Consider the following 14,022-nt stretch of genomic DNA (forward strand, 5'->3'; position numbering starts at 1 on the left):
AAGAAAATCAAGAAACAATTTGCCCAAAGTTACAGACCTAGGAAATAGTGTAGCTGAAAATCAAATCCAGCTCAGTATGATTCCAATGTTTGTGTTCACACTCATTTTGCTATGGTATAAAGAATATATCTATTTTGATGTAAACGAAACATTTGGGGTGAACATTATATGCAAATCATGCATTTCTCTTTAATTTAAATGCTAGTGTTTGTATATATGATTTGAGGAAGCCAAGATTTCTAGTTCTGATGCAGTAGGATTTAATCATGTATTTTATCCAAGGTCCCACCTGTGCCATACTGGACACCCATCTCACTGACACTGACTACAATGGGAGCACAGAAAGAGTGTGCCTGGTATAGGAAGAATCTACCTCAACATGTTACCACACTGTTCAAAGAGTACACTCTATTAAGGAAAGCAATCATAACACATTTCTCCCATGTCTCCCTGTGTCTAGTCAGCACTCCACTAGATGTGATATACAGGGTCTTCTGTATAGTGATCATTTCGTTACCATCTCACCTACACAGTACATTCCTGTAAAAGGTAATATAATTGTATTAAAAGTATGAGGTATAAATGAGGTAGCGTTCAAATTGAACCTTAATTTGTAATAAATTATTACTCTTGAATTCATACTAATTTTTCCACATCCCTACTACCATAAAGAATAAAATGAGCAAACTTAGAAAAAACACTTTGGAAGCCAGGACAACACTTGGCTGTGAAAAGGGAACAAAAGTGAACTCAGTCAATCAACATACTGAGGGACATCTCACACAGCTCCAACTTAGATAATCAGTCAGCTCTAGGCATAACCCGAGTCCTGAGTTGTAACATAAGAAAAAACAAACTTGGCTTCTGCCACCCTGGGGCTAATCTTTGCCTGCTGATGATCAAAACTGAGATGACTATATATTCTCATCTGCACAACTTTTCTGGGGATCTATCTGTGTTTGGTTCAGATCCAGGTACAAACTTGAATTAAAGGTTGAAACTGATGACTCAGAGCCTAGCTGGAAATTCAGGCGAGGAAAAAAAAAAAAAGGAGCTGTGAACTAGGAAGAAAATGTGTTTCAAGATGAGAGGGAAAGACAGAAGAGCCAGATACTCAGACCCACTGTCATTCATCTGCCCCAGTTTTTCTTAAGCTACCATGCTATGGGCAGCAGAGGGCACTATTAATACATTCAGAAGTGAACAGTACATATGAAGAAACAACAGGTTTAAAGAAACTTAGAGATAGCCATTTGGACAGTGGGAGGTTGTAGCACTATTATTATCACTGCTTTTTTTTTTCTTTCTTTTACAATTGACAGGACAAAAAGAATTTGAGAGGGGAGAGGAAATAGGGAGAGAGAGACACCTGTAGCTTTTGTTTTATCACTTGTGAAGCTCCCCTCCCTGCCCCCACAGGTGGGGGTTGAGGGTTTGAATCTGGATCCTTGCTCGTGGTAATAACTCCTGAGCTCAAGGAGATGTGCCACCACCCGGGTCCCCATTATCAATGCTTATAAATATAGAGATTAATAAAAATATAAAGAGTGAATATAGAGTGAAACTGACTTCAAACTTTTAAGATCAAAAGTAGAGACACACATGCATGCATGCATACATAAAACATATATCATATCACATCGAGTGATCCAGCTTTCTAGCTTCATGGTGTTAAATACTCTATGTGCTTTGTCTTACTTAGTCTTCCACTTTATGGGAGCAGGTCATATTATTTTACTTTACTGATGAGAAAACTGTGGCTCATAGAAGGAAATGAATTACACCAATTTACCCACTAGTAAGTGAGAGAGCTGGAATCTGAGTCAACTTCAGATGCCAAAACCCATATTTATAGCCACCATAGTATCCCTCACTGTAGGTGTCTTTTCCATAATGTCATATGAAATTGCCACCTTCCTAACCATCAGTAAGAATTGAAGGTGCCTTGAATTCAGTGTTCTTCTTTCTATGCTTCAGAAGTTGTGAGTGATTAAGGTGCATAAATACAACCTCTCTCCTTCTGCTGTTGAGGTACTGACCTTGTTCCAATATAAGTCCAACTATTATAAGCAGTTCTGTTAGATGTTAAATCTGCATGCAGTACAAAGGTTTAAACTCAACTTTAACCCTCAAGGTAACCCATTTTCTTATGAAGCCATTAATTAAGGTATTGCTCATCATTTGATGCATCCCTATCTACAAAATTTAGCACAAAACATGATAAACAGTAAACTCTCAAGAAGTGATGAATGTATCTATCAACCAAACAATAAACTAATGGCTTAATAAAAAGCAAATGAAAAAAAGAGAGCTCACAAACCCTATGGGTGACAAACTTTCTAGATATAACACCAACAAGAATGCATAATTCTATAGTTTTCAGAGCAAGACTATTTAGAATTTCCACAACAGGGTGCCAGGTGGTGGTGCACCTGGTTGAGCACACATGTTATAGTGCCTAAGGACCCAGGTTCGAACCCCTGGACCCCACCTGCAGGAGGAAAGCTTCACAAGTGGTGAAGCAGTGCTGCAGGTGTCTCTCTGTCTCTCTCCCTCTCTATCACCCCCTTCCCTCTCAATTTCTGACTGTCTCTATCCAGCAAATAAGTAAAGATAAAAAAATTTAAATAAAAAAAGAATTTCCATGACACTGAACTTTTGATCCTTCCAGAAATACTAATATTGTTTATATTGTTCCCATAAACTAATTTGATAGGGATACAGAGATTGTTCCTCTTGGAATTCTCAATGTTTGAGATACATTATGGATCTTCTAATTTAATTCCTTTCCCCAGGATAATAAATACATTGGTGTTGTTCTACTGCCATATCCAGAACTGACCTTATTAATGAATCATGATGCTCTCCCAATTAATCCCCAGTGACTGGTAACTATAAGACTGGGTTCACAAAATAACACCCAGCATTTTTTTTTACTCAGATATGTGGAATCAACTATTTTAGCATCTTAATCAAATGATAACTCAGATCATGTTTAATCACTTCTATGAATAAGCATCACCTAGTCTACCTTCAGAATTCTGTTAGAAAACATGTTTGAAGACTGGGAGGATGGATCAACCTGTCAGTGTCCATTTTCAGCAGGGAAGCCATTACAGAAGCCAGACCTTCCACCTTCTGCATCCCACAATGACCTTGGATCCATACTCCCAGAGGGATAAAGAATAGGAAAGCTATCAGGGGAGGGATGGGATACAGAGTTCTGGTGGAATTATGTGGAGTTGTACCCCTCTTATCCTATGTTTTTGTCAGTGTTTCCTTTATTAAAAAAATGAAAGAAAACCTGTCTAAGACACTTCCACATAAACAAAGAGTAAAAAAAAACTATCTATTGTCCTGAGTCTTTAAAAAAATATTAAAACACTTTTGAAACTACAAACAACAGACTTCAGCTGACCCTAACAGAAAGAAAATTAAAAGATGACAAAATTCCAAGGGGAATTTTCAAAATGGCACTGACAATAAGGACTGATGGAGAAGTTCATTTTTGTAATAGACACCATAGTTTCATCCTTTAAATCACAACAGTATACATGTTCCCCAAAGAAAGTAGAAACAAGGTAGACCCAAACTCCATTATATTACACTTCACACCCTTCTGCCAAAAAAAGAAATAAAGAAAATAAAAAAGAAAGAAAATAACTGAAACAAAATGTGATCCTAAGAGAGTCAGAATTTGAGTCATAAGAAGGCCCTTCTCTCCCCTCAGAAACTCCTCACTATATTTATTCCTTTTAACACAGTAACACTGAAATGTGTCATACCAAGAATCACTTTGGAAGGAGAGAGGGGTAGAGAAAGACACTTGCAGACCTGCTTCACCACCTGTGAAGCAACTCCCCTGCAGGTGGGGAACTGGGGGCTTGAACCAGGATCCTTCCTCTGTTCCTTGTGCTTTGTGCCTGTGCACTTAACCTGCTGTGCTACCACCCAACTCCCTCACTTATTACACTTTCTATGTCCCAAGCACCATTCAAAGTATCCTTCAAGGGCATGGCAGCATAATGGTTATGCAAAGAGATTCTCATGCCTGAGGCTCCGAAGTCCCTGGTTCAATCGCCTGCACCACCACAAACCAGATCTGAACAGTGCTCTGGTGTTTCTCTCTGTGTCTTTCACTCCATCACTCTCTCTAAAAAAAAAAAAAAAGAATCACTTTGGAAGGAACCAGGCAGTGGCACACGTGGGTAAGTACACACATTACAGTGCACAAAGACCCTGGTTCAAGCCCCTGCTCCCTACACACAGAAGGGAAAGCTTCATGAGTGGTGAAGCAGGGCTGCAGGTGTCTCTCCATCTCTCTCACTCTGTACCTTCCCCTCCCCTCTCAATTTCTTTCTGTTTCTATTCAACAATAAATAAACTAATAAGATAAAAAAATCACTTTGGATTCTGAGTTACTTCATTACCTAAGGAAAAGACCCCAAAATCTTCATCCACAATATTCCATCCTTTAGGTTCATGATTAGTCAACAATTTGTTTGGCTTTATATGCTAACTCTTTCAGCTACCAGGTTCCACATGCTACCATGATGACAACCGGACTTCCCAGGGCAGATGACTCCACCAATGTGTCATGGAGCTCCACTTCCCCAAAGCTCTGCCCAACTAGGGAAAAAGAGAGAAAGGCTGGGAGTATGGATCAACCTGTCAATGCCCATGTTCAGTGGGGAAGCAATTACAGAAGCCAGACCTTCCACCTTCTATACCCCATAATGACCCTGGGTCCATGCTCCCAGAGGATTAAGGAATAGGAAAGCTATCAGGGAAGGAATGGGATACAGAGTTCTGGTGATGGGAATTGTATGAAATTGTACTCCTCTTATCCTATGGTCCTGTCAGTGTTTTCATTTTATAAATAAAGCTTAAAAATAAATAAATAAATAAATAAATAAATAAATAGTAGGTGTGGGCCCTAGGCTCAGATCAATAGGGTTTATAGTTAATAGTATTTATATATTTTCCTCATATTTGGGAGCTATTCTGTGCCATAATTCAGCTTTACAGCTCTATTCTCAACTCTGCCACCATCTTCCCACATAATACTTTTAGCTTATCTGCATGTTAGCTATCTGGCTCAGGCAATAATTTAGTTATGAGCTTCTTGGATTATACCTAAAATAGACTTCCTACCATCTCCCCACACTAATACCCTTAGTTTCATCTGCTGTTCTTACCTTTAGGTTCCTGCTTATTAAACTATTTGTCCTGCTTTATATCTTACTGATTTTCAGCCACCGATTTGCAGACACTACCATGACTTCCTGGGCAGATGACCTCACCAATGTGTCCTGGTATCTCACCTTCCCAGAGCTTTATCCCACTAGGGAAAGAAACAGACTGGCTGTAGGTATGGGTTGACTTTCCAATGACCATGTGCAGTGGAAAAGCAAATCTGGAGGCCAGACCTTCCACTTTCTGCAACTCAAAAAGATCTTTGGCCCATACTCCCAGAAGGATAAAGAATATGGAAGCTTCCAATAGAGAGGAGGGGGTACAGAACTTTAATGTTGGGAATTGTGTGGAATTGTACCCCTCTTATACTACAATCTTGTTAATCATTGTTAAATCACTAATAAACAAATAAAAGGAAAAAGGTACCCTGCTAAGAATTCTCCACTGACACTCACTAGGAATCAAAATATTCAGCAACTGATCCTCTATGGAGCAATGAAGACAGAAAGGACCGAAACGGTATCAGCTATATGTCTTTGAGAGTTTAGAAAATCCTGGATGTTTAAGGAAACTGGAACTGGTTCTCCAGCATTCTTTCCTTCTCATCACTGATGTCTCTGCACAAATACTACTGGCTTGGAAAATACCATTTGCTTTCCCTAGTTGTTACCTAAAATACAGTATCCCTTTTGCTCACTATTTACATTCTACCTTAGTGTCTCACATGTATTTGTATTCATGTTTATTGTTTGTATTCCTGACTAGAAAAGCGATCATGAGAGAATTCTTATCTGTTCACTGTCAAACCTTTGGCATACCAAAAGCAGTACTAGACAAGTAAGTGGAGTTTTTTCTTTCTTTTTTTAAAATGTAATTTAATTTTATCTTTAATTTTTTATTTATAAAAAGGAAACACTGACTAAACCATAGGATAAGAGGGGTACAACTCTACACAATCTCCACCGTCAGAACTCTGTATCCCATCTCCTCCCCTGATAGCTTTCCTATTCTTTAACCCTCTGGGAGTATGGACCCAAGGTCATTGTGGGATGCAGAAGGTGGAAGGTCTGGCTTCTGTAATTGCTTCCCCACTGAACATGGGCATTGACATGTCAATCCATACTCCCAGTCTGCCTCTCTCTTTCCCTAGTGGGAAGGGCTCTGGGGAAGTGGAGCTCCAGGACACAGTGGTGTGGTTTTCTGTCCAGGGAAGTCTGGTCTGCATCATGCTTGCATCTGGAACCTGGTGGTTGAATAGAGAGTTAAAATACAATGCCAAAAAAATTGTTGACAAATCATGGACTTAAAGGCTGGAATAGTGCAGATGAAGAGTTGGGGGGGAGTGTGTCCCTGTTTTGTAGATAGCTAGTAAGCATATTTTAGTTATAATCCAAGTAGGAGGAATTTAAGGAAGATTTATTACTTCAATGCAAAACAAAATCAGAATATGAAACATTTACTACAATCAAAAATAGTTTGCTTTTTCAGATCTAGAGTAGCTTAAAAACAGAAAATACATAAAATAATGCATACTATCACTATGTAAATTTTAAAAGTAAAATGAAATGTTGATAAAAAGGTAACACCTAGTCACAGTTAAAAGCACAAAAAGACACATTAGGAATTAACTGTCAATATATTTGATGGCGAAGTACTGTAACTTTCATCTAAAATTGTAGATTAGGTAAAAGTATATAATGTCCAAAATAACTATACCATATTTCTGGGACTTCAAGTCTATTTGAAAAGTTCCACATTAATAAACAGTTGCATAAGTTCCTACATTTTTCAAAACTGAATTTGACCAAAGTATCAATACAATGAAAAAATCATAAGAAAACCAGAGTGATTGCCTTTATAAAGATTAGATATATTTTTAAAGATGATTATTTAACTCTCCTATAAAGTGTGTATGCTTGCATTTGTACATATATTAATTACAATTCACTGAAAGTTTAAAATATATAATAAATAACAATTTCATAATATATAGTGTATCTATAAATCCATAATAAAATTTTTAACCAAACTGAAAAATTCAAGTTGCAAAAAGTCAAATCACAAAAGAAATACAAATGTTCAAATAAATCGTATTCAATTTGTCCAATAAAATTGCAGTATAAGACAATGAGAGAGAATTTTATTTGAAAAATATTTGACCCTCACCAGGCTTTACTGCATCAATATTTTAAGAGAGACACAGGGAGAGAGGGAGAAAGGAAAAGAGAGAGGACACAGTATTGATACTTTCTCCATTGCTGTGGGGGCTAGGTTCCCTCAGGTAAGCTATCTTGGCAACCCAAAACCTTTTTGTTTGAAATACTATAGGCTTTTGACATAGAGGAAAGCATGTTATTTTATTATTATATGACAAGTTATTGACTGTCTAATGTTTATTCTCTTCCCACTTTTAACCTAGTCTTTGTCACCAGAGTAATCATCTCAAAGGACAAATTATGGTCAGTTTATTTTCTTATCTAAGACCCTCCAAGGGCATCATATTGTTTCTAGAATGAAGATAGAAAAACATGACCCTTTGTGGCCTAGTCCCATTTTCCTTCTATACTTTATGTCTCAAGATATGACCTACATCAATAATAGATCTTTTCTTATACTCAGAGTTTCTCATTCTGTCTCAGCTTTTAAACGGATTTTTTTTGTTTTGCCCGGAATAGTCCTTCCCTTCCTCACCTTTATTTTTCCTAGATTATACCTCAATTTTCAGCTCACATGGAAATTTCTTCTGATCTTCCTAAGTAGATTTCTCTAAAAGAAGACTGCGAACACTATACACCTCTTCCTCCTAATATATATCATAGTTTTAATTTGGTGTTTATTCTGATGGTTATTTAATATCTTTCTATTTCTCCACCCTGTTAGTTCACAAAGATGAAGAATCATTCTCTCTGTGCTTGCTATTTTAGCCTGAATACTAAGAATGTAATAGATTCTCAACAAATACTTACTGAAAGAAGTAAACTGATACATTTCAACTTGGTCTCTTAAAATAGAAAGGCCAGGTTGTGATCGGCGGATGCAATATTATTTGCTATGGATTGGGAGACGCATATGGGAAAGTGGGCCCTATCCAAGAGTTCCAGGACTGGGGAAGTAGGGGCTCTATAGTGGAGATGTGAGGTTCCTGCTGTCTTAGGGTTCAAAAAGACAATCAGTAGTTAATGTCATCATCACATTATTTGGTAATTGGGTTAACTTTGAAAAGTCCTTTTGTTATGGTTTGCTGTACAGTATCCAGTATCTTGTATATAGCTGTGCTATTGGATGCTTCTAATCTACTTGGTCTAGGCTTTTGAGAGAGTCGGCATATCAAATACACAGCCTATATATTAAAAAGATTCAGTTTGTGTTTTGAAAAACTTTGAGACATACAATTGATTTTCCCCCTCTCAGATTAATTAACTACTGATTTATATGTCTACATTTTGCTAGGAGTGTACATAAACACCATTCCCACCACCAAAAGACTGTGACCCATCCCTCCCATCCACTCCCACCCCCCACTGGCACAACCAACGCAAAGACTGCCACCTCAACATGCTTCACCTCAGACTGTGTCCAGAGACTTCACGTGTGGAATGACAACCCTTCAGCTTCATTACTCGGGTGAGACCTTTCCTTTTATAGTACACTCTAATTTCATCTCAGGTAGTTCACTTTCTAACAAAGTCCCATAACCTAGGTATACACCAGTTTCTGTGAGAGAGAGCTTATGTTCACACGTATCCATAAACTACTGCAAAATATATACCTGGAAGCAGAAGTACACTAGAGTTTGCAATGACTACCTCCCTAACACTTCCTCTCCACTATTCCAAGCTTGGGATCCATGATTGCTCAACAAATTGTTTGGCTTCATATGTTAACTCTCTTTTCAACCACCAGGTTCCAGATGCCACCAGGATGCTGGCGAGGCTTCCCTGGATTGAAGACCCTACCAATGTGTCCTGGAGCTCAGCTTCCCCAGAGACACACCCTACTAGGGAAAGAGAGAGGCAGACTGGGAGTATGGACCGACCAGTCAACGCCCATGTTCAGCGGGGAAGCAATTACAGAAGCCAGACCTTCTATCTTCTGCAACCCTCAATGACCCTGGGTCCATGCTCCCAGAGGGATTGAGAATGGGAAAGCTATCAGGGGAGGGGGTGGGTTATGGAGATTGGGTGGTGGGAATTGTGTGGAGTTGTACCCCTCCTACCCTATGGTTTTGTTAATTAATCCTTTCTTAAATAAAAAGAAAAATAGAAAGGCCAAAGTTTTACCTATATATAACTTTCCAAGGCAAATAGTTGCAATCCATTCACATTTCTAAATATAGAGGGATTGCAGGTTTTAACAAAAGGGGAATTATCATCCTATCACATGCCACTATTATCTAATGGCATCTCCTATTTTATTCTTATGTACTTGCATTCCTGACCAGCAAAGAGAGAGATTATGTTTACTCATTAACTTTCCTCTTGTTAAACTAATCCCTTATTGAATTAAAAAATTTATAATACTTCAGCTTTTAAAGATCCTTCTAATACTGTTTTTGTCAAATGCATACATGTAGTCACATGTCACAGTTTTCTTCATAATTACTGATAAGATTGTATATTATTTTGATAACTATGAAGCATTTATCAGGAGTTTGTGTGGTGGTGCACCTGGTTAAACACATATAGTACTGTGCACAAGGACTCACACAAGGACCCAGGTTTGAGCACCTGCTTCCCACCTGTAGTGGGGACACTTCAGGAGTGGCTAAGCAGGTCAGCAGGTGTCTTTCTCTCTCTTTCTCTGTCTCCCCCTCCTCTCTGAATTTCTCTCTATTCTATTGAGTAAAAAAAAAAGAAGGAAAAAGGGGGGATGGTCACTGAGAGCAGTGGATTCTAGTGCTGGCACAGAGCCTTAGCAATAACTCTGGTAGCAATAAAAAAGGAAAGGATAGAAAGAAGGAAAGAAGGAAGGAAGGAAAGAAGGAAGGAAGGAAGGAAGGAAGGAAGGAAGGAAGGAAAGGAAGGAAGGAAGGAAGAAAGGAAGGAAGGAAGGAAGAAAGAAAATTGTTTTATTATTCCTAGAGTCCTTACTTAAAAACACCAAATCCCATGATAGCTAATTTGTGTGTTAACTCTTTTCATCTTTGTAACAACATTATGAGGTGAAAAGATTAATCTCACACTCTAGTGATGATCAGCCTATGATTCTGAGTATTAGTTAACTTGTTTGAGATCTAATAACACTTAAGTGGAAGGTCAAGGATTAGAACTCAGGCATCTCTGTGCATCAGGCTTCTTTAAATGACTCTAGTGTTTTCATTTATCATCTAGCTTATTACTTCTATTACATTTTATATAGATGTCTACAATGCTGTTAAAATCAGAATGCCTCTCTGCTTAGTACAGCTTCAGAGCAGCTTTAGCATATTGAATTGATTTTCATCAAATGAAAAGGCCAGAAAGAAAAAAAAACATGATTAATAAAATAATCTACTAAGAGGAGCCTCAGCAAATTTAGAAAATGTTCTATGAAGTATTTATCAGGGGTTTGAGTGGTAGTGCACCTGGTTAAACACATATAGTACTGTGCACAAAGACTCACACAAAGAACATTTCAAAGAAGTACTATCAAGAAAGTTAATATACAATCCTGAGACTAGAGAAAAATTTTGCAAATTATATATAAGGACTTGTATGCAAACTACATAAGGAACATCACAACTCAATAAAAAGTAAATCAACCAGCTACAAAAAGGACAAAAGATAAGAATATACTAAATATATATATATATATATATATTCAATAAATATATGTAGGAATTACAGGCATATGAAGTGATTCACAAAACAATTAAGCATGAGAGAAAATCAAGTAAAAATCATAATCACATGTTCCCTTCTTATCTATTAGGTTGGCAAGAGTAAAAATTTGATAAAAAAAAACAAACACTAAGTCAAAACTCTGGTAAACCTTTACAAATTCCTGTCAGATTCAATTACTATGATTAGTCATTTCTTACAAAATACTCTAGTAAGTTATGCAGAAAAAAAACCTGTTAGTACACCTTATAGGGGGGTTAGTGGTTCTGGAAATTTTTAGAATGATCAAGGAAAAGACATGTTAGATTTGGTGTTGTCCAGTATGTCATTTGTCACATGTGGTACTAATGGCTAGAAATGTGACTAGTATAACTTAAAATTTAAATTTAAATTTAGTTTAAATTAATTTGCATTTAAATTTGAATGATCACACAAATTATATCTAGCCTAACAATGGCAGTCTCTCTCTAACATGTATTTATGTTTTCAAGATGCAATAAAGTCATGGAAAAACACAGAAGAAATGTAAATTCACATCAGTAAATGTAAGAAGCTCATCTGAAAAGGCTACTGATTATATAATCCCAACTATGACGTTATGGAAAATATGGACACATAAAAAAGATTGCTGGTTATGAGACATTGGTGTGGGAAAGGACTGAAGATAGGCACAAATTAATGTACACTTGTCTAAATTTATAGAATATAGATTAGAACAACAGTGAATTAAATTGTAAACTATGAACCTTGGGTGACTACAGTATTTCAATGTCAGTGTCGATTTAATTGTAAAAAAATAAAATGATATACCACTTTGGTGAGAGAGGCTTATAGTTGGAGAGGGCATCATTCTATATTTATATTAATTTTTCTGTGAAAAGCGGCACATAACTTCAGGCATCAAGAAAAAGGCTCACCAAAGAGGCTCCTCTACTATTTCCCAAGATTCCTTACAGTTAAATTGGAAATTGTAACAAGTTCTGGCCAAAGACCTTTGATTAGAATCAACACATGGCTCTATAACTAAGGTAATGAAGTTAAAGTGTTTCAATAATCCTCCCTCCCTTTGGAGACCACAGTGCTGCAGACAATGCATCTAGAAAGATGAGAAAAGGCACAGCCACAAAAAACAAATAATTATTCACTGTCTTATGTCTTTGAAATTTCAGGATTAATTTTATAACAGATTTCTGTAGCCTAGACTAGTTAGTAAATAGCAACAATTAAAACACAGATTCTTGGCAAAATAAGAGCAAGAGAAGCAGAAGCAAAACTTAGGAAAGTGAGCAATCAAAAACAGACCAAGATAAATCATACATTTTATTAACTGAAGTATTGACTGATTTTTGTACCTCATATTAGTAGATAGTGAATAATTTTTTTCACACAATAATTGTCCTTCAGGTTCCTAATATAAGGTAATTAGAAATAATTTTCATTCTATTACCTTACAGATTGCTTCTAAAGGAAGGTTGCCCCACAGCAACATCATCTTATTTCTTCCTTGGAAAACCTGTATAAAGTAATTATATTACTGTAAGTGGAGATTATAAAACTATATTATCTAAGATTTCTCTGACAGCCTGCTGTCCCTTGAACTGTCATCTCGCAATTGCTTAATGGGACAGATGTGAACCTTTACTATAGAGGGTAATATATGAAATAGACATTCACAGTCACGGTTTATAAGATAGTACTCCCTTTTGCTAGAGGTAATTCTTGATTGTGATGACTACTAAATTCCACTAGTTCACTGCTCTCCCCCAGTTTACTAAGTCAGCGGGACATTAGCTTGACCTACTGTATCTTTTATTAAAACAGTGCATTTGTTCAGTACATATCTATAGGATGTCTTTTCCTTCCAGATATATGGGTCATTCAGTAATCCATCCACTGAAACATCTCAGGTCTCCTGCCCATGGATGTTTAGGATATAGTTCACATATATTTTCTATTTCCCTGCCCCTTAAGGATGAAAGAAGAAGGTGAATTTATTTCCCTATTTCATGAGTTGGGGAGAGTTCAGGAGAGCATTCAACAACAGAGTAATAGGGTGGGATTTCAGGGCATGAATTCCACTGTTGTGACTATGGGCAGTTAGTTAGTTATTTTCTCTGTGCCGATATATAATGGACACTGAATATGTGTTGTCTAATTCTCTTTAGACTACATTGACTAATTTTCTGTGTTTAGCTTCCTATTTTGACATGTTTCATTTTTTCATCTGTCTTTCAGAAGATTAATCATAGATTTACTGTACAATTTCACTCAGAGAGATACAGAAGTGCCTGGGAATTTATGACATATGAATGGGACTGATGTGTTAAAGTCCACTGATACTTAATTTTAGTTTATTTGTTATGTTATTTGATAGGAAAAAATTGAGAGGGGAGAGGGGATAGAGAGCGATATATATCCATATATATGTGTGTATATATATATGTATATATATATGTATATTCAGCATTACTTCACTGATTGTGAAGTTTCAAACCTACAGGTAGGGACAGGGGTTTCAAACCCAGGTCCTTATGCATGGTAACATACACTGATCTTGATTCCATGCAATATAAACTGCTATTTAATATGCCTCTGCTTTCCTGCATCAGTATACACTAAGTCTGAATTCTATCCACTGAGTGCTGATTTCCTATTATACCCTGATTGTCTCACTTTTACATCAGATTTCCCAGGAAAGCATTTTATTTTAATACTTTCAATTTTTGAGTAATTTTTTATTTATAGAAATTTGAATATAAAGCATAACATACTTCCTATATGTGGAGTTCTCATACATTCTACATGTAGCAGTCCCTCCTATCCTTCTTACAACTTCCATTATTAGGATGATGCACTTGTCATGATCACTAAATCAATACTGATACATAGTCGCTGAGTAACATCCAGTTTTCAGATTTATTCAGATCTGATTTCCTTTTTTTTACGTAGGATCTCACATTACATTTACTCATCATGTCAGGCCATTATGGGGTTGTGACAGTTTTTC

The sequence above is a fragment of the Erinaceus europaeus genome, chromosome 2, assembly GCF_950295315.1.
Source record: "Erinaceus europaeus chromosome 2, mEriEur2.1, whole genome shotgun sequence".
Lineage (NCBI taxonomy): Eukaryota > Metazoa > Chordata > Mammalia > Eulipotyphla > Erinaceidae > Erinaceus > Erinaceus europaeus.